Consider the following 27,540-nt stretch of genomic DNA (forward strand, 5'->3'; position numbering starts at 1 on the left):
CAGAAGGGCACGGTCGTTCCTCCGGGATGCTGTGCCAGTTTCTCAGGAGTGTAAGACCCATAGAGAGGGTACGAACTACATGCGTCTTGTTTTGATGAGTAATGAGTAGTTTAGTAGGGAAGCCCCATTTGTAGGTTATCTTATGATTCTAAAGTGCTTTGGTTATAGTCGACAGCTGTCTATGATTTTCCATTGTTGCTTTGGATAAATCAGCATACAGAGCGATGTTGGCGAAAGGGTCAGGGAGTCTCGTTGTTCATTTAGCTGCGTGCATGACTTTTTCTTTAACAGTGAAAAAGTGGATGCGGGCTAAAACATCCCTGGGTGTGGAAGCAGGAAGGTGAGATGGCTTCGGTAGTTCATGTGCCCTGTCAATTTCCAAGTCACAAGCAGATAGGTCAGGAGAAAAGGCACGCATTAGGGATTGCAGAAATTGTACCAGATCCAATTGTTGGATCGACTCTGGAATATTACGGAATTTAATATTATTTTGTCTGGAGCAGTCTTCCAGGTCTGCAAGCTTCAGATTAATTATTTGAAGTTCATCTTCATGATCTGCAAAGCCATCCACTAGCTCATGGTGAGCAGAGAATAAATCTCCCATCTTGGCATCCATTTGTGTTATGGCTTGATCATGCTGATTAACAGTTAGTGTGAAGAGACAGCTGTTGACGGATCAGTATAGAGTGTTTGTCTTAGTGAGAGCAGCATGTTCTTCATGGTGTTCTCAGATAGTGGCTGATCTGAGGCAGGGAATGTATCTAGCACTGATGATTTTTGTGGAGGAGGGAGAGTGAACAGGCAGGGAGCTGTGACAGGCTGTGTCTGCTGTGGCTCATCCATTCTGAGCCGAGTTTTGGCAGGGCTGGAAGTTGTAGGTGAGTTGGGAGGAGAGCACTCACCCTGTATGCCTGAGGATCGGTGTAGCTCCGGAGTTAGTATGAGGCTCTGATTGAGATATGGTGAGGAGAGCCGCTCTGTCATGTCTCGGCCACTGCCGGCTCCATCCTGGCCGCTCGTCAGGCCTGACAAGGCATAATAGTCTGTCAGTTTCCTGGGGAGTGTAGATGATTTTCTCCTCTTCAGCATGTCCGTCCGCTGCGCTGGAGTTTTTGGGCAGCTGATGGATATGTTTCCCCTTCACAGGAGCCGCTGATTAAGTTGCTTTAACTGGATAAACTATGGAGCTGTTAATCTAAGCAGCCATCCACACAAGCCGGCAAGCCACGCCCCCCACTTTTTTTTTTTTTACTTTAAGCATCATTAAAATCACTGCTCCCGAAAAAACTGACATTTTTAAAAGTTTTTTTGCATTGATACATGTCCCCTGGGGCAGGACCCGGGTCCCCAAACCCTTTTTAGGGCAATACCAAGCAAATTAGCCTTTAAAATGAGCACTTTTCGAACATTCGAGTCCCATAGACGTCAATTGGGTTCTAACGTTTGTGCAAATTTTCGATCTGTTCACAGGTTCTGGTGCGAACCGAACCAGGGGGTGTTCGGCTCATCCCTACTCACCAGCTTGAACTGCACTTATGGGACTCGCCATGTCACCACGTGTTACTGCAGTGCTGGTTTGACTAGGACCGGGGTGTACTAGGCCACTGATGCTTGCCAGTTCACCAAAACGCTACCAAAAAAACTGTTAGTGATTGCAGGGATCAAGCCTGACTCTGTGAACACTGCAGTTATGCGTTTAGTGTTTTGTAAGTGACAGTGATCGATCGATACTGCACTTGGGTGGGCTGGGCTGGGCTGGGCGGAGGGGCAAAACGCAGGTGCTAGCAGGTATCTGGGCTGATCCCGCTAACACTGCGTTTTTGGGAACCCTAAACTGCTGGGGAAGCTAGTATAGATCTGATCGGATCAGATTTTGATCCGTTCAGATACTATATCACTAAGGGAGGTGTATGGTGTGTGCGTGGGTGTTAGCGCTACTGGCACTAACCTGACGCTGCTTGGGGCTGGTGCTTGCCAGTTCACCAAAACGCTACCAAAAAAAATGTTAGTCACATCAAAAATCACAGATCGCCGCCATTACTAATAAAAAAAAAATAATAAAAATGCTATAAATCTATCCCCTCTATTTTGTAGTCGCTATAACTTTTGCGCAAACCAATCAATATATGCTTATTGCAATTTTTTTACCAAAAATATGTAGAAGAATACATATTGGCCTAAACTGAGAAAGAAATAGTTTTTTATATATTTTTTGGGGATATTTATTATAGCAAAAAGTAAAAAATATTGCATTTTTTTCAAAATTGTTGCTCTTTTTTTGTTTATAGCGCAAAAAATAAAAACCACAGAGGTGATCAAATAAAACCAAAAGAAAGCTCTATTTGTTTGAAAAAAAGGACATCGATTTTGTTTGGGTGCAACGTCACACGACCATGCAATTGTCAGTCAAAGTGACACAGTGCCGTAATGCAAAAAGTGCTCTGGTCAGGAAGGGGGTAAATTCTTCCAGGGCTGAACTGGTTAACCATGTGTGTGCCACCTTCTGTGTCTGTACCAAGGCCAAACATTCCAGGGTATGTAAACTTTTTATCAGGGCCATTTGGGTGATTTCTGTTATCATTATGATTTGAAAAGCATTTTAAAAAATGTGATAATAAATGGCCTCATGTGATTGCTATCCTTAAATAAAAGAGTGTTTTTGGCATGATCAGTCATATTTTCAATATTAATGCCAAAATTTCACAATTTCTGCTAGGGTATGCAAACTTTTGAGCACAACTGTGTGTACATTGGATAGATTGTGTCACGGAACGTCCCACACTCTGTCACAGATTGATAACATTTTTGATTGTCTGAAAGATTTTCATTGCTTTCTGGGTCCCTCATTTACTTTCACTTCCAGGTTCGGTGACCGTTTAGGAAGTAAGGGGCAATTCTACAGTGTAGACACAGACAGAAAAAAAAATGTAACGGAGGATTTCACTCTTCACTAATCTATTAAAAAAAAGTTAAAATTCACTTTAAACCTTTTTCTGGTTATTGGTTAGGGCAGTGAGACTGGTGAACATGATGTTCATATCACTGATCTTTTTTAAATGTAACTGGAATGCCCTATACACATGGTCGGACATTGATCGGACATTCCAACAGCAAAATCCATGGATTTTTTCCGACGGATGTTGGCTCAAACTTGTTTTGCATACACACGATCGCACAAAGTTGTCGTAATTTCTGAATGCCAAAAATGCGGTTACCTACACCATGTACGACGAGACTATAAAAGGGCAGTTCAGAACCAAGCGCGGCACCCTTTGGACTCATTTTGCTAATCTCGTGTTAGTAAAAGTTTGGTGAGAGACGATTCGCGCTTTTTCAGACTCGTGGTTTTCAGTTCGTTTTTCTGGTGTTTAGTTTGTGCTTGTGGGTTTGTATCTGTTCTTCAGTGCCTGCAGCGAGTTACCATTGACTTGTCATTGTGTGCTTTTTCGTTCGTTACTGATTTTCAGGTCACTCTTCACAGGCCTTGCTGTTCTTCAGTGCGTTCTGTTACTCCGTTCTGAGCAGCCGACCGTTTTATAGCCATGTTGCTTCTACGAGCTCATCGTAGAGTTCGTGCTGTTCGGTGGCATGGTGTTGGGGTCCTTACTTTGACACAAGCCCAGTCCATGAACAGGGCGAGGAGGAATTCATGGACCAAGAATTGGTTGCTCCAGCGTGACCAGTTCTGTCACATGCCTTTGCTCCGTGAGATCTGTGAGGATAATCCTGATGATTTCAGGAACTTTCTCTGGATAACAGACCCCGTATTTCACCATTTGTTGGCTTTGCTGATCCCTATATCAGCAGGCAGGATACCTGCATGAGGCAAGCCATCACTCCGGAGAAGAGGCTCATCGCCACCCTGCAGTACTGCGATGGGCAGAAGCCTGCAGGACCTCAAGTTCTCGACAGGCATCTCCCCCCAGGCTCTGGGGATCATTATCCCGGAGACCTGTTCTGCCATCATCCAGGTCCTGCAGAAGGAATACATTAAGGTAAGATTTTTATCCTTTAATATCACATTTTATTGTATAGAATGTTTGCTAATGTATTGTATTTCTTTCCTCGTTCCCTAATTACCATGATTGTAATATGCTATGAATTTCCCCTTTATCCTCATGCATGCTGGATTTTTATGTTATTTTTGTTGTCCTTCATTCATAATTTTTTAGGTCACATTAAAAGTAGAAATGTCCTTTTAAGGTAAAACAGGCATGTTTAAAACCAACAAGAAATACACAACTCTGGAACTTACAAAGTTCAATTTTTTAGAAATTGAAGGCAATATCAGACATGAGTATTTATAAACTGTGTTTGATATTGCGTTCGGTGGGGTGAAGTCACCCCTGGAAAAGCCAAATTTTGAAGATGCACACAAATTGCCTAATGTCAACATGTGCTAGCTGCCATCATGGGGGATCAATGGACGTGTTTTGGGGGTGCAACCCCTTCCTCTCAGCTACTTTTTTATTGAGGAAGGGGGTTGCACCCCCAAAATGCATACATTGATCTCCCATGATGGCAGATAGCACATGTTGACACAGTGTGTGCATCTTCAAAACTTGGCTTTTCTATCAGAAAAACAAAAAAACTAAGCACAAATAAAAGTTCGAGGAGTTTTAAACTCTCCCTAAAACGTCAATGATGTTCTTCATTTTGTTTTGAACATCATTGATGTTTTGCTTGATGTTTTCCAAGTCCCTATTACACCCATGATCTCCCCAATCAGAATCTGGGCACTTTCACTGGTGAAATGACCTTCATCCACAACATCACGATCACCTAAAAATATAGAAAAAAAACCACACCATGCATTATAAATATGAAGGCATCCATCTCTTACCTGAGCCTGTGGTCGCAGACACTCACCTGTTGTGGTGACAATTTCGATAACATCTCCCTCATCCTCCTCTGTGTGGGTTTGGGGGATTTCTCCTTCTTCCTGAGGTGGGGGGTCTGTTGTCTCCTCTGATGAGTGGTGTCCTCCAAGTCTTTTCTCCCCTATGTAAAAAAATAGGTATACTTAGCACACAGATATTTGATGACAGAAATAGGAATATGAAACATTGCTTGGAAGTGGGGTACAATTGTCTGTTTTGGCAGAGTTCCAAGATGAAGAAATATTGTTTTCCTTTGTCAAGCTTGAATACTTACCTGTTTTGTACAAGCTTCACAGATGGAGACACCCCTATAGTATACACTGGAGCACCTGTGTGGGCCCCCTAATAAAAAGGGTGTTTTTGTGTCCCACACTAGTGCTCCAGCGTCCAGATGTGTAAACAGCTGCTGAGTGTCCTCTCCTTACACAGAATCTAGTTTGGAGTTCATTATAGTTACAAACCCATCTAGATACCAAAATGAGTTTAAGAGAAGTAGGCCAGGAAAAATGTATTGAAATGCATCTGGACAAAACATGGTGTTTTATTGGCGGAACGAACAATGTTTCCTACGAACGAAATACGTGTCCATGAACATGAAAGTTGCCATTTTAAACTGTACAACAGTAAAGAAAAGCACATGGAGCAGCACGAACGTTAGAAAAATAACGAATAGGAACACAGCACAACTACTTACTTTTTTTGAAGCACTCTCCTGATCTTTCTATACTGATCGTGCTCCCTTAATTTGAGGTCTGACCACCACTTCCTCAGTTGATCCTTGGATCGCCATACCCCAAAATTTCGGTGCAGACTCTTCACAACTTTAGTCATGATCTTGGCTTTTCTGACATTGGGGTTGGGGTAAGGTCCATACTTCCCGTCATAGTTGGCCCTCTTCAGTATGTCGACCATCTCCACCATCTCCACAAAGGCCATATTTGATGCCTTAAATCGTCTCCTCTGGGATCGTGATGTTTCTGGCTCCAGGCTTTCCTCCTCCTTCTCGTTGTTGCTGTAATTAGCATGCACCTGCTCTGTCTCCACCATGTGCTCTTCCCCACTGCACCAAAAGAGAAGGGGTGGGGAATAGACGAGAAACAACGTCAGGGGCGGGCTGAGTTTCACACATGCGCGGTGCATATAAAGCGTAACACACATGTGTAGTACGTACGATCTGTGAGTGGAGGAAGGAGTATCGGAAGCGCCGATTGTGATAACGAAGGTAACATTTAAACTTGGGCCTATACTGCTTATAGATTGAGGTCTATATTGGGACAAGATTAGGAGAGTTTAGCCTGACATTATGGTTTGTCTTGTGTTGTGTCTTGCAGAGAAAATGGATGGCTTCAATGACCACAATATCCTCCCCCTGTTCATAGACAAGTACAGGGAACTGCCCTGTCTGTGGCAGGTGAAATATCCACATAATAATCATAAACAAAAGAGGCAGGCAGCGATGGAGAAACTGCTGGAGTTGGTGAAGCCGGTGGTCCCCACAGCAACCATCCCATATTTAAAAGCCAAAAATTGGTGGCTTGAGGAGCACATATCTTAGGGAGCGCTAGAAGGTCCAGTATTCCCAGAGATCCGGAGCTGCAGCAGATGACGTTTATGTCCCCAGGCGGTGGTACTATGAGAGACTGTGATTTCTGTCAGACCAGACTGAAGTCAGGGAATCCCTCTCAACCCTTCCTTCCACTTTTCCTTCCACCCTATCTTCCACCCCAGCTGAGGCTTCTGATGTCCAACCTGGGACTTCCAGCTGGGAAAAAGTGGAGGATCCCAGCTGGAGCCAGGTATAGCATTGTTCTACACATTTCTGGTCAATAAATAAATGATGTTTACTAGATGTTATTATTGATCCCTAATTGCTGATTTAATAAAGTGTTTTACATATCAATAGACAGTAGTGGTCAAAAATAATTGGGACAAGAATGAAAAATGCTGGGCTCAGAATGATAGTCTGTTATATTTGTTAACATTCAATTTGCAACAGTCATGAGATTAAAATTGTGTGTGATTAATGAAGAAAAAACTAAAACTATGTCCCTTTTTCATACACAGGAAGACCTCAGCCAGAAGGAGGCCGTGGAATGTGGCACACAGGAGGAGGCTGTGGAATGTGGCAGCCAGGAGGCGGGGGTTAGTGGCAGCCAGGAGGAGGCGGGGGTTAGTGGCAGCCAGGAGGAGGCAGGGGTAAGTGGCTGCCACCAAACTGCAGGACTTGCAGGAGGGCCAATGCCTCATGTGTGAGGAAATCATTTATCAAACATTAAATAAGGGGTCGAGGGGAGAAATCACGCCCAATACCCATCTGAGTGAGTTGCATCATCCTGCTCCTCCTGCCACAACTCCACCACCACAGACAGAGCGTGAGCGTGGAAGGAAGCGTGGAAGGAAGACCAGAGAGTGATGACCTGGGTTCAGTCTGGTCTGACAAAAGATGTAGGCTCTTGTATGACCACAGCCTGGGGACATACATGTCATCTGCTGCTGTTCATGATCTATTGGACTTCTGGACCAGATTGTACTCCCTTAGATATGGACTCCTCAGGCCACCAATTTTGCAGTAAAATAGTTAATGCGTGCCCTGGGGGCCAAAGGCTTTGCCAATTTCTCCAGCGTTGCCTCCCTCTTTCTTTGGTTATGACCCCTTAATACATTTTTGGTTTATTTTATTATACTCGCCTATGTGTGTTTTACTTCAAAAAGGACAGTTTGTGAGGAAGCAGGTACATTTCAATGTGAAAAAAAAAAAAAATGAAGAATAAAACACAAGATCAGGCTTTAAAATAATCGAAAAAAAATATTTAATACAAAAACATCCAAAAAATAATATTTTTTCGATAGATGTGACAAATAAAAATATTATATTGATGAAATCATGATAAATAATCAAGAAAGAAGTTTGTGAGAACTCTGTGTGAATATGAGCAGCAAAACAACGTCATTCTTCTAGCATTATAAAGAAGAAGAGAGTGCGCTGCATTAAACATTTTAAAACATTGCAGCATGACGAAATGGCAATATCGATTCCGAACGCTAATTTTACCAGACCGAGCAGTTCCGTCTCGAAATTTATTCTGAGCATGCGTGGCACTTTGTGCGTCGGAATTGTCCACACATGGTCGGAATTGATGCGATCGGATTTTGTTGTCAGAAAATTTGATAGCCTCCTCACAAACTTTGTCTGTCAGAAAATCTGATGGAAAAAGTCCAATGGAGCCCACACACGGTCGGAATTTCCGATAACAAGCTCCGATCATACATTTTCCATTGGAAAATCCGACCATGTGTACAGGGCAGAAGTGTTCTTTCATGAGGACTTGCTGGTTCAGCATGATTCCTGTGCTGGCTGACAGTGAAGAAAGAGTGTTTTCTCAATTATTTTCTCCAGTAGGAAGTGGGGACCCTGATGACAGTAATTAATGTATTAAAACACACAAGTTTACATATGGCCTATTCAAGTTCACAAATTAGGTGCAGTACAACATTATGCCCTGAACAGTCCATTCAAAAGCAATGGGCTGCAATATACTTCAATGCAGGAAAAATAGGTCTGGATCCAAGTGTGTGAAGAAAGCATGCATTAAGCAGAAGAAACCTTTGTTGGCTGGATGTGTTTTATTTGTTTTAGCTTTATCATTTCAAATTTATAACTAAATAAAGAAGAGTGAGTGAATGACCTGGACTTTGTTTTCTTGGATTGCTGCTTTTTGAAAAATATATGGTTTGGTGGGCCATTTTATAAACTTTTAAAGCAGGAATCTGAAAGTTAAAAACTGAAAAACAGCAGAAATGGTCTGGTCATCTGAGGTGCTAAAATGGAAGACAGTGACCTGCAGCAAAAGGGTTAAATGAGACTTCACTGCTATATTAACCTTTAAAGTCATAATCACATGGCAGGTTTTTAATACCTTTTTAACGTGGAAAAAATCATATAAAAATGAAATGTATATAAAAAGTGTATGTTGTTGTTTATTTATTTTGTTTTCTATTAATTCATTAATTAAACATACATTATTTTATTCATGTTTAAGTGTTTAATATTGGGCTTATTTTGTACTTTAAGAGAAAAGCCTCATTAAAAAAAAAAAAAAAAAACAGAATAACTCATAATATTTTTCATCCAGGTTTTCCCCTTTCATACATTTTCATAGAGATTTTTATATCTTTCCACAAAGTGCAGTTTCAGCCTTCTTGTCCTTTTGATGAATTATTCATTAGCAAATGTAAATTGGACATTTTCAGTAACAGTAAACAGGGACCTTTGATACTTAAAATTCTGCAATAAAATAAATATTCTGGCCACATATCTGACAGTAAACTGCTCAGCCACTCACCAGTTTAATTTACACTGTTCGTTGAATGCAATTCTCCCAGTGTTTGAATGTGTAGTACTTGTCAGCAGTGTAAGTAATTAAAAGGTTCAGTGGTTAAATATTACCGCCATAGATGTAGCTTTTAGAAACATACTTGAGAAATAAACAGAAATAATACTAAATATATAATGGGTTTGCATATCTTGTGACAAGAATAATATTTATAATAAGATAGCAAGTGCATAATTTAAAAGCTTAAGAAGCCATGGTGTGTAATGTTAATACACATACACTTAAATAAAGACAGCAAGCAAGGCTTCTTTCTTGGGTTTCCATGAGCTGCAGTGTGCGTGTCCCAAATAATTAGGTTGATGTGCTCTTTTGTTTATTCACAGGGGCTAGTATAAAAATTGGGGAAAATAAATCAGTAAGAAAACTGAAGTAGTTGTCAATTGTAGCCAATCAGGTTTCATTTGTTTTCGCTGGGAAAAAAAGAAATATTATATTGAAAAAGTTCACTAGTCCATGAGCAACACATCTCAGTTTCAGGAAAGAAGAGGTTTGCTCGGGCCTGCAGCACACCACTCAGCGCCAGAAGGATAAGTCAATGTCCAAAATTAAGAGAGCAGAACTAGAGAATGGGGGAGGTAAAAACACTCAGTTTCTACACTAAGTGATCTAAGAGACAGCAGCCGTTTTTGCCCAACAATAGCGCTGTTTGTAGTGTATGTTTACTTGAATTGTTTATATATACTATTATTTTACATCTCAGTTTCAGTTTCCTGTTAATCAGCAGTGTGATGATGCTCACTTAAGGAGCAAACTAGAGAAGAGTTGTGTTGTTTAAGGGGCAGGACTACCAATAGGATATCAGAACTAATGTACTGTTTATTAACGACTTCAGCACCCGATCATTTAGTTGGCAAAAGACCAGAGAACTTTTTGCGATTCGGCACTGCGTCGCTTTAACTGACAATTGCACAGTCGTGCGACGTGGATCCCAAACAAAATTGACGTACTTTTTTTCCCACAAATAGAGCTTTCTTTGGGTGGTATTTTATCACCTCTGCAGTTTTTATTTTTTGCGCTATAAACAAAAAATAGTGACAATTTTGAAATAAACGCATTATTTTTTACTTTTTGCTATAATAAATATCCCCCAAAAATATATAAAAAAAATATTTTTTTCCTCAGTTTAGGCCAATACATATTCTTCTACATATTCTTGGTAAAAAAAATCGCAATAAGCATTTATTGATGTTTGCGCAAAAGTTATAGCGTCTACAAAATAGGGGATAGTTTTATGGCATTTTTATTAATATTTTTTTTTTACTAGTAATGACGGTGATCAGCGATTTTTATCATGACTGCGACATTATGGCGGACAGATTGGACACTTTTGACGCTATTTTGGAACCATTTACATTTTACACAGCGATCAGTGTGATTAAAAATGCATTGATTACTGTGTAAATGTGACTGACAGTGAAGGGGTTAACCAGGAGGGAGCGCTGCAAGGGTTAAGTGTGTCCTAGGGAGTGATTCTAACTGTGGGGGGAGGGGCTATGTGTGACACGACACTGATCACTGCTCCCGATTACAGAGAGCAGTGATCAGTGTCAGTGTCACTAGGCAGAACAGGGAAATGCTTGTTTACATCAGCATTTCCTCATTCCTCCTCTCCATGAGACGATCACGGGTATCCCCGCGGACATCGAGTCTGTGGGACCCACGATCACACTCACAGAGCTTGCGGCGTGTGCAAGCGTCCACAAGCCGCTTCTTAAAGGGCAACGTACAGGTACGTTAATATGCCTGTACTTGCCCTTCTGCTAACATATATCGGCGTGAGCCGGTCAGCATGCGGTTAATATTTTAAATTATGTCTACACTACTTGTGTCAATCCCTGCCAATAGAAAAAAAGCCTATTGAGAAAAGCGGATGGTGCTATTTTATCTACGAAAATAGACAAGTTAAACTTTTGAAGGAAAAGTGGATTATTTCACAGAGTTTGTGGATTATTACACAGAGCTTCTATCTAGGGTTTGCAAGATCACTGTGATATGAGAGGGGGATAATTAAGAGCTTACAACAGCCATTACACATAGGTACTCTAATGCTGTGTACCCACGACCGGACTTTCGATGGACTGAATCACGTCGGACTTTTCAACGGACTTCCGACTGACTTTCCGACGGACTTCCTTCGAATCGGACTTGTCTACACACAATCACACCAAAGTCCAACGGATTCGACTGTGATGACGTATGACTGGACTAGAATAAGGAAGTTCATAGCCAGTAGACAATAGCTGTCCTAGCGTAGGTTTTCAACCGTCGGACTAACATACAGACAAACTGATTTTTCATCCGGACACAAGTCCGTCATAAAGATTTGAAACATTTTCTAAATCTAAAGTCCGTCACATTTTTGAAAAGGTCCAATGAGGCCCACACACAGTCGAATTGTCTGACGGATTTGTTCCGTCAGACAAGTTTGGTCGAAAAGTCCGGCCGTGTGTACACGGCATTAGGTCTATGACACTTTGGCAAAGTAGTGATAATACTCACATGTTTCCCACTGGAAAAGATGAGCAAGAAGTCTCTCCCTTGGTGATGGAAACACTGCAGAATCTCACTCACCAGTAATGGAGCTACAGGTATTTCTGCGCCCTGTATATTAATTTTGTCATTGAAAAGCATAAGGGGATTAGCACTTTAAGGTGTCCTAAATAATGTGTATTATGTTGTGATATACACCATAATAAGTAGTGATAAGCCCAACATCCCAGGAGGTTCACTGAACAAAGCTGAAGTTCGGATGCTGAATCTGAACTCTATTAAAGTCAATGAAAGCCAAATCTTTATAATCAGTTTGGACCATTTTCAAGGCTAATAGGCAAGGGATTGTCAAAAAGGGCATGGATAGCTGGGCACCAACCTGGGAGACATGGACCAATGCAAAAAAAGTCACATACCATTCAACAGGGAGAAGTAATGCTTAACCACTTGTTTAACCACTTGCCGACCGGGCCATAGCCGAAAGACGGCTACAGCGCGATCAGCTTATTCTGGGAGGGCGTCCATGGATCTTGTGCCCACGTGCCCCTGGGGCGCGCACCCGGGAACATCCGTGATGCGCCGGGTCAATGACGGAGCGATCACATGTAAACAAACCGGCGTTACGTCCGGTTCCTCTCTCCCCCTCTGTATAGATCAGTACAGTGTGAGGGGAAAGGGGAGAGATCAAGTGCTGCAGCGCTGTGGTCTGGATGCATAGTGCCCACAGCTCTGATATGTCCCCACTCCAGCACTCATCCATTTATACCCAGCCATCCATACCATCCATACTTAGCCATCCAAACTCAGCCATCCATACCATCCATACTCAGCCATCCATACCCAGCCATCCATACCATCCATACTCAGCCATCCATATCATCCATACTCAGCCATCCATACCCAGCCATCCATACCATTCATACTCAGCCATCCATACCATCTATACTCAGCCATCCATATCATCCATACTCAGCCATCCATATCATCCATACTCAGCCATCCATACCCAGCCATCCATACCACCCATAATGAGCCATCCATACCATCCATACTCAGCCATCCATACCATCTATACTCAGCCATCCATACTCAGCCAGCCATTCCTAATCAGCAATACTCATCCATGTTCATCCATCCATCCATACTCAGCAATACTCATTCATCCATCCATGCTCAGCAATCCCATCCACCCCCATCCATACCCAGCTGTACTCAGTCGTACCCAGCCATACTCAGCCGTACTCAGTTGTACCCAGCCGTACTCAGCCATACTCAGCCATACCCAGCAATACTCAGTCATACCCAGCCATACTCAGCAATACTCAGTTGTACCCAGCCGTACTCAGCCACACCTAACCATACTCAGCCATACCCAGCAATACTCAGTCATACCCAGCCATACTCAGCAATACTCAGTTGTACCCAGCCATACTCAGCAATACTCATCCATCCATCCATCCATACTCAGCAATCCCATCCACCCCCATCCATACCCAGCCGTACTCAGTCGTACCCAGCCGTACCCAGCCGTACCCAACCGTACTCAGCCATACTCAGTCATACCCAGCAATACTCAATCATACCCAGCCATACTCAGCAATACTCAGTTGTACCCAGTCATACTCAGCCATACTCAGCCATACTCAACCATACTCAGTCATACCCAGACATACTCAGCCATACCCAGCAATACTCAGTCATACCCAACCGTATTCAGCAGTACCCATCCATCCCATCCATACCCAGCCATACTCAGCCTTACCCAGCCCTCCCATCCATACTCAGCCATACTCAGCCATACCCAGCAATACTCATTCATACCCAACCGTACTCAGCAGTACCCATCCATCCCATCCATACCCAGCTATACTCAGCCGTACCCAGCCACCCCATCCATACTCAGCCATACTCAGCCGTACCCAGCCATACTCGTACCCAGCCGTACTTAGTCATACTCATTCATGCTCAGTCATCCCATCCATACTCAGCCATCCCCATCCACGGCTCATCCATCCCCATTCATCCTCACCCATGCCACATCAGTTCTCATCCATGCCACATCCATGCCACTACAGTGTCTCACAAATGTGTAATAGGTAGTCAAATTAGATTTGAAACTTATGCCCCTAGAACACCTGATGGTGCTCCCTGCATGTTGAGCCTCTCTATGTGGCCAGGCTGTGTAAAATTCTCCCACATGTTGTATCGCCGTACTCAGGAGGAGTAGGAAAATCTATTTTTGGGTGTCATTTTTGGTATGTACATGCTATGTGTTAGAAATATTGTATAAATGGACAACTTTGTGAAAAAAATGCGTTTTCATTTTCTTTACACATTTTCCAAAAACTTGTAGAAAAAAATGACATGTTCAAAAGACTCATTATGCCTTATAGATTATACATTGGGTTGTTTTCTTTCCAAAATGGGGTCATTTTTGGGGTGTTTCCATTGTCCTAGTGCTCCAGGGCTTTCAAAAGTGTAAGAGGTAGTCAAGAAATTATATGTGTAATTTATGCTCCAAGAACGCCTGATGGTGCTCCCTGTATGTTGGGCCTCTGTATGTGTCCACGCTCTATAAAAGTCTCACATATGTGGTATCGCCATACTCAGGAGGAATAGTAGAATGTGTTTTGGGGTGTAATTTGTGCTATTCATATGCTGTGTGTGAGAAATAACCTGCTAATATAACAATTGTGTGAAAAAAAAGAAAAAGAAAAAAATCTTGATTTTGCAAAGAATTGTGGGAAAAAATTACAACTTCAAAAACTCACCATGCCTTTTGCTAAATACCTTGGAATGTCTACTTTCCAAAAAGGGGTCATTTGGGGGGTATTTGTACTTTCCTGGCTTGTTAGGGTCTCAAGAAATGAGATAGGCCGTCAGTACATCAGGTGTTAACAATTTTCAGAGATTGGCACCATAGCTTGTGGATGCTATAACTTTCACAAAAAACAAATAATTTACACCAATTTGGGTTATTTTTACCAAAGATATGTAGTAGTATACATTTTGGCCAAAATTTATGAAGAAAAATTACTAATTTGCAAAATTTTATAACAGAAACAAAGAAAACTTAATTTTTTTACAGAATTTTCGATCTTTTTTCTTTTATAGCGCAAAAAATAAAAAACCCAGCGGTGATTAAATACCACCAAAAGAAAGCTCTATTTGTGTGAAAAAAAGGACAAAAACTTCATATAGGTACAGTGTTGCATGACTGAGTAATTGTCATTCAAAATGTGAGAGCACCGAAAGCTGAAAATTGGTTTGGTTAGGAAGGGGGTTTAAGTGCCCAGTGGTCAATTGGTTAAAGCAGAATAATAACAATTTAAATAACATGCCTGGGGGGTGCCTTTAACCTATCTTTACATGGGGTGAGTCTGTATAATGTGTAAGAAGTAATTAATCAAAAATAAAATTTAGGAAGAAAAAAGTTATTTAAATTTCTGTAAAACAAAGAGGGGAGACAGCGTGACCGCTCTGGTGTAGTAAGTTCCAACAAAGTTTAATTACAGAGAAAAGTTAAAAATGAATACTCACAAAAGTATAAAACCACACATACAGTGGGGAGAACAAATATTTGATATACTGACAATTTTGCAGGTTTTCCTACTTACAAAGCATGTAAAGCAGTGGTTCTCAACTCCAGTCCTCGGGACCCACCAACAGGCCAGATTTTAAGTATTACCTTGGGGAGATGCAGACTAGAATACTGCAATCACTGAGCAGCAAGTGATATCACCTGTGATGTATTTCAACTATCTTGCAAACCTGGCCTGTTGGTGGGTCCTGAGGACTGGAGTTGAGAACCACTGATGAAGAGGTATATAATTTTGATTATAGGTACTCTTCAACTGTGAGAGATGGAATCTATAACAAAAATCCAGAAAATCACATTGTATGATTTTTTTAAAAATAATTAGCATTTTATTGCATGGCATAAGTATTTGATCACCTACCAACCAGTAAGAATTACGGCTCTCACAGACCTGTTATTTTTTCTTTAAGAAGCCCTCCTGTTCTCACACCTGTATTAACTGCACCTGTTTGAACTTGTTACCTGTATAAAAGACACCTGTCCCCACACTTATCCAAACAGACTCCAACCTTTCCACAATGGCCAAGACCAGAGAGCTGTGTAAGGACATCAGGGATAAAATTGTAGACCTGCACAAGGCTGGGATGGGCTACAGGACAATATGCAAGCAGCTTGGTGATAAGGCAACAACTGCTGGTGCAATTATTAGAAAGTGGAAGAAGTTCAAGATGACGGTCAATCTCCCTCGGTCCATGCAAGATCTTACCTCGTGGAGCATCAATGATCATGAGGAAGGTGAGGGATCTGCAGGACCTGGTCAATGGCCTGAAGAGAGCTGGGACCACAGTCTCAAAGAAAACCATTAGTAACACACTACGCCGTCATGGATTAAAATCCTGCAGACACAAGGTCCCCTGCTCAAGCCAGCGCATGTCCAGGCCCGTCTGAAGTTTACCAATGACCATCTGGATGATCCAGAGGAGGAATGGGAGAAGGTCATGTGGTCTGATGAGACAAAATTAGAGCTTTTTGGTCTAAAATCCACTCGCTGTGTTTGGAGGAAGAAGAAGGATGAGTACAACCCCAAGAACACCATCCCAACCGTGAAGCATGGAGGTAGAAACCTCATTCTTTGGGGCTGCTTTTATGAAAAGGGGAAAGGACGACTGCACCGTATTGAGGGGAGGATGAATGGGGCCATGTATCACAAGATCTTGGCCAACAACCTCCTTCCCTCAGTAAGAGCATTGAAGATGGGACGTGGCTGGGTCTTCCAGCATGACAATGACCCGAAACACACAGTCAGGGCAAACTAAAGAGTGTCTCTGTAAGAAGCATCTCAAGGTCCTGGAGTGGCCTAGCCAGTCTCCAGACCTGAACACAATAGAAAATCTTTGGAGGGAGCTGAAAGTCTATATTGCTCAGCGACAGCTCTGAAACCTGAAGGATCTGGAGAAGGTCTGTATGGAGAAGTGGGCCAAAATCCCTGCTGCAGTGTGTGCAAACCTGGTCAAGAACTACAGGAAACATATGATCTCTGTAATTGCAAACAAAGGTTTCTGTACCAAATATTAAGTTCTGCTTTTCTGATGTATCAAATACTTATGTCATGCAATAAAATGCAAATTAATTACTTAAAAAGCATACAATGTGATTTTCTGGATTTTTGTTTTAGATTCCGTCTCTCACAGTTGAAGAGTACCTATGATAAAAAATACAGACCTCTACATGCTTTGTAAGTAGGAAAACCTGCAAAATCGACAGTGTATCAAATACTTGTTCTCCCCAGTGTATACAGTGCCTTGAAAAAGTATTCACACCCCTTGACATTTTCCACATTTTGTCCTATTACAACCAAAAACGTAAATGTATTTTATGTGATAGACCAACACAAAGTGGCACATAATTGTGAACTGGAAGGAAAATGATAAATGGTTTTCAAAATGTTTTACAAATAAATATGTGAAAAGTGTGGCGTGCATTTGTATTCAGCCCCCGTGAGTCAATTCTTTGTAGAACTACCATTTGCTGCAATTACAGCTGCAAGTCTTTTGGGGTATATCTCTACCACATCTAGAGAGTGAAATTTTTGAACATTCTTCTTTGTAAAATAGCTCAAGCTCTGTAAGATTGGATGGAGAGCATCTGTGAACAGCAGTTTTCAAGTCTTGCCACAGGTTCATAACTGGATTTAAGTCTGGACTTTGACTGGGCCATTCTAACACATGAATATGCTTTGATCTAAAGCATTCCATTGTAGCTCTAGCTGTATGTTTAGTGTCATTGTCCTAATGGGTGAAACTCTGCCCCAGTCTCAAGTCTTTTGCAGACTCAAACAGGTTTTCTTCTAAGATTGCCCTGTATTTGGCTCCACCCATCTTCCCATCAACTCTGACCAGCTTCCCTGCCCCTGCTGATGAAAAGCATCCATTTGTACCCCATTACCATTTCACACAGGGGGGAGGCCGGGATTTGGGGGTCCCCTTGTTAAAGGGGGTTTCCAGATTCCGATAAGCCCTTAAGGGCCTGGTATGGAATTTGGGGGGACCCCCACACATTTTTTTTTATTCTGGTTTGGGGTTCCCCTTAATATTCATACCAGTCCCAAAGGGCCTGGTAATGGACTGGGGGGATCCCATGCCGTTTTACTCAACAACTTCTTTTATCTGTATTGCCGGACCCGACAATTCATTATAGCCGCGAGTACTTTTAAATGACTTTTTTTCCTTTAGAAATGTCATTTTGTGCAGGGACTGTTCTAAACAAAGGAAACAGTCGCCACTTTACAGGCATACTATAGATACCCCCAGGTACGAAATTTAAAGGAATATTTCACTTTTATTGTTTCACTTTAAGCATTATTAAAAACACTGCTCCCGAAAAAAATGGCCGTTTTTAAGATTTTTTTTTGCATTGATACATGTCCCCTGGGGCAGGGCCCAGGTCCCCAAACACTTTTTATGACAATACCAAGCATATAAGCCTTTAAAATTAGCACTTTTGATTGCTCCCATAGACTTTTAAAGGGTGTTCCGCAGCTTTCGAATTTGCCGCAAACACCCCAAATTGTTTGCTAATTGGCGAACAGGTGAACACCCGATGTTCGAGTCAAACTTACGTTCGACTCGAACATCGGGCTCATCCCTAATGATGTTGCCACCATCATGTTTCACGGTGGGGATGGTGTGTAAAGGGTGATGTGCAGTGTTAGTTTTCCGCCACACATAGCGTTTTGCTTTTAGGCCAAAAAGTTAAATTTTGGTCTCATCTGACCAGAGCATCTTCTTCCACGTGTTTTCTTTGTTCCCCACATGGCTTCTTGCAAACTGCAAATGGGAATTTTTATGTCTTTCTTTCAACAATAGCTTTCTTCTTGCCACTCTTCCACAAATGCCAGATTTGTGGAGTGCACAGCTAATAGTTGTCCTGTGGACAGATTCTCCCACCTGAGCTGTGGATTTCTGCAGCTTCTCCAGAGTTACCATGGGCCTCTTGGCTGCTTCTGTGATTAATGCTCTCCTTGCCTGGCCTGTCAGTTTAGGTGGACAGCCATGTCTTGGTAGGTTTACAGTTGTGCCATACTCTTTACATTTTCGGAAGATGGATTGAACAGTGCTCCGTGAGATGTTCAAAGCTTGGGATATTTTTTAAAACCTATCCCTGCTTTAAACTTCTCCACAACTTTATCCCTGACCTCTCTGGTGAGTTCCTTGGCCTTAATGTTGCTGTTTGTTCACTAAGGTTCTCTAAAAAACCTCTGAGGACTTCACAGAACAGCTGTATTTATACCAAGATTAAATTACATACAGGTGGACTAATACCATATTCATGAACTAGCTTGCATAAGGAGGTGCGACATAATTTAGACATAGGAATTTTCTTCAGAGACAATGTTCAATAGTTCTAAAAGAAATGTAATCATCATTAACCTTGTCAATGAACACCTCAATAGCATAGCAAGAAGTTGGAGGTACCATAGAACTCTTAGTTTTAAAATTAAAAATTTTCACTGATAAAGACACACATTCCCTATTTGGAACACTGGGTTTGGATGCATAATATGCTTTAAATCTTAGCTGTCTATAAAAGCGGTATAAATCCTGTTTCAAAATAAATGCATTCATTTTTTCTTTTGGACAAAAACCCAAACTCTTATTCTATACCCGCATTTCAGTCTCAGATAAAGTAGAGGAATTGTTATGTACCACATTATCATTTAACATCTGCGGCGATTCTGGAGTCTCGTCATTCTTCTTGATGTTCCTTTTCTTATACCTCCTGCCTTCCCTCTTTGTACAGAATCCGATGTACCCGGAGGTAAAAAAGAGGTAGTTGCTGCATTGACTGATGATCCGGTGGAGGCAATAGATGAAGATGAATTAGAAAATTGTTTTTTCCGCTGGCCCCTTCTAAATGACTTTGTGTGGTAGTAGTTAGCATCAGACCAATTGTATACCTGGTCATTATTGTAGTCTTCATGATCACGTTCTAATTTAGTGCGTTTCTGTAATTCAACATTTTTTTCTAAATGTTGTAAGCTTTTCATCATTGTTTTTTTTTTATTCAGTCAGATCTTCAATGGAAAAGTCCTCCAGTTGTTTTTCTATCTCCATGATTTGTTGTTTAATCGTAATACATTCTTGTTGGAGAAACTGAACCGTTAAAGTCATAATGTCCAGTTAACATTTGTTTAATATCTGTGCAAATTTTGTTTTAAAATCCACATTTTGGGAAAAGAAGGTTGGAGTCAAGCAAACTCTTAAACCTCTTGGGATCTTTTGCAATGTATTTATTTATTTAAAATATAAATTCAATATGTGGTGATATCCATATGTATGTATTTTGACATACTGACTGCTGTCTCTTGGCTGTGACAGCTGTTATATAGGCAAGGGTGGGGGCACCTGGTGATGTAACCGAGTGACCCTGCCCCTTCAGACGTCACATCATGTGACATCAGAGGGAGCTGGGTAATCTGGTCAAAGCCAAAAGACAACAGTCGCCAGGAGGCCTCCCATGGAGGCAGAGTTTTTTTTTTTGTTTTTTCTATTTTTCGGCACCGTGATTGAAGATGGATGGACATTGCGAGACACTATATATTTTTTTAAACCATAGCAAGCCACATATTGAGGGCATGTTGCTTGGTATGGTTTAGGAGGAGGGGAGGTGTTCGCTCGCGCCCCCATCCTGTCTTTAAGGCTGCATGCTTGGATAAGAGTCTGAGTATGGATTTTGGGGGGCCACGCCAATATTTTTTTCTAATTTTGGGGTGGAGTTCACCTTAAAATCCATACCACACCCTAAGGGCCTGGTATGGACTGGAGGGAGTTTCCCTTTAAGCATTATTAAAATCCCTGCTCCTGAAAAAATGGTTGTTTTAAAAACTTTTTTTTTGCATTGATGCATGTCCCCTAGGGCAGTATATGGGTCCCCATACACTTTTTATGGCAATAACTTGCATATAAACCTTTGAAATGAGCACTTTTGATTCTTCATGTTCGTGTCCCATAGACTTTAATAGGGTTCTCATGTTTTCTCAAAATTTTTGACTGTTCACATATTTTGGTGCAAACCGAACCGGGGGGTGTTCAGCCCATCCCTATCAATGGCTGATGGACAGTAAAATCCACCTGGAGTCCAGGGTCACAGAATGCATTTTGAGGGACCTTCCTCTTTCTCAGCACACAATCAGGGGCCAGGTTCAGAGACCCTTATCTTTAGCAATAGAGAGGCTCCCACCGACCAGCATGATAAGTACACAAGCAGGTCACCCTGGTGGCTGATGAGGGCTCATGGGAGGAGCAAAGAATTCAAGGTTCACAAGAAACAAGAGGCAAGGCAAGATTGTCCAAGGGATCTGACAAGGAGCTGTCCGGCATCTCAGGCAGACAGTGAGAAGAGCTACAGCTAAACACCACAGAGGTTGCAGGTTGAGATCTGGACCATAACACTGTAGTAACTTCAGACCTGAAGACCTCCTTCTTCAGACCTGAAGAAGGAGGCCACGCCTCTGAAACATGTTGTCCTAGCAATTGCATGAAGCTTACAAGAGGAGTCAGCTGCCTCACTGTGCATCCCCTCCCTGGCCACGAGTGATGTCAGGCAGCGCCGGCTGGTCCGTGCGAGTGCTTTGGGCGGTGTGTGTTACAAGGAAGCAGGCGGTCTGTGCTTACTGAAATACTTTACCACGCTGCTAGTTGCTGTGAGCTAACTGATCCCTACAGACCAGGAGAGGAGGCTATTATGGAGCTCTTTATGCCATTTAACGCTGGATGTTTGCTAGTGCAACCCTTGTTTTTTATCCACTTATCTTATCAATTAAACAATAACACACTAGGGCTGGCGTGCGCTCTCTCTTGTCTTTATATATTTTCAGAATCATGTCTACCACCCAGTGGACTTTTGGGAGAGCTGCAACACCTTAAGTGAGGAATATACATACAGACTGTTTACTATTGGAATAGGTATAGTGGGGACAGCATTAAACTTGGTTTGTTGTGTGTGTTCGTTCACATCTATGCATTGCAAATCCTCTACGAATGTGATGCGATAATAAAAAGGGTCTTGTGCGAGTTTACAGCTTTGCATTGCTAATATAGTCTCCATAGACATCAATGCAAATTGTTCAGGAATCGCATTGTTGGTTGAGCTATGCTGCAAATTACTCACCTCCTGCTCCTCCTCCCAGTTCTGCCCCCCTCACTTCCTGTTTCCTGTCTTGTGTCCATCTGCAAACAGATAAGACCATCATGGCCCCCAGGCGTCAGAACAGCATCGACAATGAGGAGCTCATCAGATTAGTCCATGCCAGGCCATATATATGAGACAGCTGTATACCCGAATATAAAAATAATGCCCGGAAGAGCAGAGGCTAGGATGAGATTTGTAAAAGTTTGTATGCAGACTGGGAAGCCTTCACATCTCAAGTTCGCAAACATAAACGTAAGTATATTTCTATGTATTAATACCACTGACCACCAATCCTACTGACCACCAATGTAAGGGCATGCATCCCACAAAGCAGCAAGCATCCTACAAGGAACATTCTTCCCACTGACCACCAATCCCACTGACCACCAATGTAAGGGTATGCATCCCACAAGGCAGCATGCATCCCACTGACCACCAATCCGACAGACCACCAATGTAAGGGCATGCATCCCACAGGGTAGCATGCATCCCACAAGGCACATTCTTCCCACTGACCACCAATCCCACTGACCACCAATGTAAGAGTATGCATCCCACAAGGCAGCATGCATCCCACTGACCACCAATCCCACTGACCACCATTGTAAGGGCATGCATCCAACAAGGCAGCATGCATCCCACTGACCACCAATCCCACTGACCACCTATGTAAGGGTATGCGTCCCACAATGCAGCATGCATCCCACTGACCACCAATGTAAGGGTATGCATCCCACAAGGCAGCATGCATCCCACTGACCACCAATCCCACTGACCACCAATGTAAGGGCATGCATCCCACAAGACACATTCTTCCCACTGACCACCAATCCCACTGACCACCTATGTAAGGGCATGGATCCCACAAGGCACATTCTTCCCACTGACCACCAATGTAAGGGCATGCATGCCACAAAGCAACATGCATCCCACAAGGCACATTCTTTCCTTGATAATGTATGTTGACACAGAAAGAGCAAAAAATAATTGGAAGCACTGCTAAACAATAATACATTTATACTGCAACATGCATTTCCAGTTGCTATGTACCTGGAAGAAAAATATATAAAGAATTATTATGTTTTATGTTATTACAGAAGAACTCATACGTACTAGGTGGCGGAGCCTCGAGGACACACTTCAAAGACACCAGAGACTGGAGCGTGAATCAAGAAGTGGGTCTGGTGCCCCCCCAAAGCATCCCTATGCCTTCGCTAGGGATGTGCCGAACACCCCCCGGTTCGGTTCACACCAGAACCTGCGAACGGACTGAAAATTCACGTGAACTTTAGAACCCCATTGAAGTCTATGGGACTCGAACGTTCTGACTCAAAAGTGCTAATTTTAAAGGCTAATTTGCATGGTATTGTCCTAAAAAGGGTTTGGGGACCCGGGTCCTGCCCAGGGGACATGTATCAATGCAAAAAAAAGTTTTAAAAACGTCCATTTTTTCGGGAGCAGTGATTTTAATGATGCTTAAAGTGAAAAAAAAACCTGAAATATTCCTTTAAATATCATACCTGGGGGGTGTCTATAGTATGCCTGTAAAGTGGTGCGTGTTTCCCGTGCTTAGAACAGTCCCTGCACAAAATGAAATTTTTAAAGGAATAAAAGTAATTTAAAACTGCTTGCGGCTTTAATGTAATGTCAGGTCCCGGCAATATGGATGAAAATCAGTGAGACAAACGGCATGGGCACCCCCCCACCCAGTCCATTACCAGGCCCTTTGGGTCTTGTATGGATATTAAGGGGAACCCCGCACCCAAATTAAAAGAAGGAAAGGCGTGGGGCCCCCAGGCCCTATATACTCTGAACAGCAGTATAAAGGCAGTGCAAACAAGACAGGGACTGTAGGTTTGTTGTTAAGTAGAATCTGTTTGTAATTTTGAACTGGTACATTTTTAAAGTGTAGCTCCAGCCAAAAAATCTATTTTATGCTTTTTGGAAAACATAGGGAAGGGTTATCACCCCTGTGATATTTGTTTTGCTGTCTGTGTACCTCTTCAGAAGATTTCACCTCACTTTCTGTCCCAATGCCAAATGTTTTTTGACAATTTGGGGTTTTTAGTGAAACAAGGATTGTTGATAAAGCATCAGTGGAGAGGAGACACGTTTTTCCCATATTAACTCTTACAGGAGAGAATTTCCTTCCTAGGGGTAGATTTCATCTCACTTCCTGTTGTCTCCTTCCATTTGCAAGTAGGAGTCGTTTGTAAGTTGGATGTTTGAAAGTAGGGGCCTGCCCTATATACTCTGCAGAAATTGGGGCCTTAGGTGTTGGTGTTGCCACAACACTGTAAGCCCTCACAGTTACTCTGGTTGGGCGCAGGAATGGGCCCTGCTGTGAAATATTAGATCAAGAATTGTAATTACATGCCCCTGTTGAACAGGGTCAGAAAAATTGGGCCTTTGGTGGTGGTGGTGCTGGTACCACAACACTGTAAGTCCTCACAGTTACTCTTGGTGGGCACAGAAACGGGCCCTGCTGTGAAATATTAGATCAAGAATTGTAATTACATGCACCTGTTGAACAGGGGCAGAAAATTTGGGCCTTTGGTGGTGGTGGTGTTGCCACAACACTGTAAGTCCTCCCAGTTACTCTTGGTGGGCGCTGGAACGGGCCCAGCTGTGAAATATTAGATCAAGAATTGTAATTACATGCACTTGTTGAACAGGGGCAGAAAAAATGGGCATTTGGTGGTGATGGTGGTGGTGGTGGTGCTGGTGCTACAACACTGTAAGTCCTCACAGTTACTCTTGGTGGGCGCAGAAACGGGCCCTGCTGTGAAATATTAGATCAAGAATTGTAATTACATGTCCCTGTTAAAAAGGGGCAGAAAAATTGGGCCTTAGGCACTGGTGCCACAACACTGCAACCCCTCACAGATACTATAGTTGGAGCGCAGGAATGAGACCTCCTGCAAAATATTGCATCAAAAATTGTAATTACACGCCCCTGTTAAACAGAGGCTAAAAAATTGGGCTTTAGGCACTGGTGCTGGTGCCACAACACTGCAACCCCTCACAAATACTCTAGTTGAGCACAAATACTCTAGTTGAGCGCAGCAACAAACCCTCCTTGCAAAATATTGTATCAAAATATTGCATGTAATTACACGCCCCTGTTAAACAGGGGCTATAAAATTGGGCCTTAGCCACTGGTGGCAGCGCCCAGAACCAAAAATATTCATACAAGCTATCAGCATGATCATTGAGGAGGAAGAGGATAGTCACTCAGCATAACAGGATAGTCACTCAGCATCAGCATAGGTAGTCTTGAAGGGATCTGACATTTCAAAAAAAAATTATTCGGTTACATCAGCATCAGGTGCTTGGTAGCTGGTGGTGATCCAAAACTGATTCATTTTTATGAAGGTCAGTCGATCGACCGAGTCAGTGGACAGGCGCACCCTGTGATCGGTTACCCTGTGATCGGTTGCCTCCAGCAGCACTGAATGTGCGTTCCAAAGGAACGCTGGATGCAGGACAGGCCAGTAGCTCAATTGCATACTGTGCAAGCTCTGGCCAGTGATCCATCCTCAAGACCCAGTAACCCAGAGGATTTTCGGTGGGAAAGGTGTCCAAGTCAGATCTTGCCCCTAAGTATTCCTGCACCATGTAAAACAGACGCTGGCGATGGTTGCTGGAACCGATCATACCTTGGGGCTGCAGACTAAAAAATTGTCTGAACGCATCTGTCAGATGGCCACCTTCTCCACCGCTCCTTCTTTGACTGACCGAAGCCTTAGCAACACATTGTCCAGCAACAGGAGTTTGTAACCTCCCAGTTTCTGGGAACGCATTGCACAGACTTTTCTGCAAGGCCTCCCGAAGATGTTTCATCCTCTGCTCCCTCTGCGACAGCAAGATAAGGTCTGCAACCTTACCCTTGTAACGTGAATCAAGGAGGGTTGCCAGCCAGTATTGATCCCTCTCCTTGAAACCACGAATACGAGGATCCTTCCGCAGGCTTTGCACGATCAGGGAGGCCATGCAGCATAGGTTTGCTGAGGCATTCGGTCCGGAGTCTTCTGGGTCACTAAGTACAAGTCCATGGGTTTCTTGGGACTGTAAATGATCCCTTAAAGACTGCTGCTAATGCTGAGTGCCTGGCTCCACCTCCATGCTGACACAATCCTTCTCCTCTTCCCCCTTCTCTTCCTCCTCCTCCTCTTCCTGTGTGATCGGTCAGCATGCAGGAACACTGTCTGGATAAAGGGGGCCTTGAGAGCTAAGGAAGTCCTCTTCTTCCTGCCTCTGTTGTGCCTCAAGTGCCCTGTCCATTATTCCATGCAGCGTGTGCTCCAACAGGTGGACAAGGGGGACAGTGTCACTGATGCATGCACTGTCACTGTTCGCCATCCTCGTGGCCTCCTCAAATGGTGACAGGACAGTGCATGCATCCCTGATCATGGCCCACTGGCATGGGGAAAAAAAACAAGCTCCCCTGACCCTGTCCTGATGCCATAGTTGCACAGGTACTCGTTGATGGCCCTCTGCTGTGTATATGACCGGCGGAAATGCACACAGACTTTCCTGGCCTGCCTCAGGACATCCTGTAAGCCCGGGTACCTGCCCAAGGACCGCTGCACCACCAAGTTAAGGACGTGAGCCAAACAGGGCACATGGGTCAGTTGTCCCTGTCGGAGGGCGGAGAGGAGGTTGGTGCCATTGTTGCAAACCACCATTCCTGCCTTAAGCTGGGGTGGCGTCAACCACCTCTGAGCCTGCCCCTGCAGAGCTGACAGAATCTCTGCCCCAGTGTGGCTCCTGTTCCCCAAGCACACCACCTCAAGCACCGCATGGCATCTTTTGGCCTGTGTACTTGCATAGCCCCTTGAACGCGCACGGAGCACCGCTGGTCCCGAGGACAAAGCACAGGAAGAGGCCATGGAGGAAGAAGAAGAGGAGGGGGTAGAGGAGAGAGATGTGTCAGAATCGCCAGTAGTAGCATTTTGGAGGTGTGGTGGTGGAACAACCTCCAACACTACTGCCAGCAGAGTCACCCAATGCTCTGTGAAATATAAGTAACGTCCCTGTCCATGCATGCTGGACCATGAGTCAGCGGTAATATGCAAGTTACCGCTGACCACCCTGTCCAGCGAGGCCAAGACATTGCCTTCCACATGCCAGTAGAGAGCTGGAATCACCTGAGAGCTGGAAAAAGTGGCGTTTCGGAACCTGCCACTGAGGAACCACAAATTCCACAAACTCACAGAAGGGGGCAGAGTCCACCAACTGAAAAGGTAGCAGTTGAAGTGCTAGCAATTTAGTTAAGCTAGCATTCAACCACTGGGCATGTGGATGGCTGGGAGAGAATTTCTTTCGGCAGTGCAGCAGCTGGGGCAGGGAAATTTGCCTGGTACAATCTGACGTCGGTGTACCAATAGCAGATTGCCAGAAAGTACTTGGCTGTGACCCACCTAATTCTACTCCTTCATTCCTCTCAGTGCAGGTCTCAGAGAGGACTGAAGGTATAGTGGGGTTGGAGATCCCAGCTGATGATGAGCAAGGAGAGGTCCTCTTTGTTCTTTGGTGTGGGTCTTTT

This window comes from Aquarana catesbeiana, linkage group LG01, assembly GCF_042186555.1.
Source record: "Aquarana catesbeiana isolate 2022-GZ linkage group LG01, ASM4218655v1, whole genome shotgun sequence".
Lineage (NCBI taxonomy): Eukaryota > Metazoa > Chordata > Amphibia > Anura > Ranidae > Aquarana > Aquarana catesbeiana.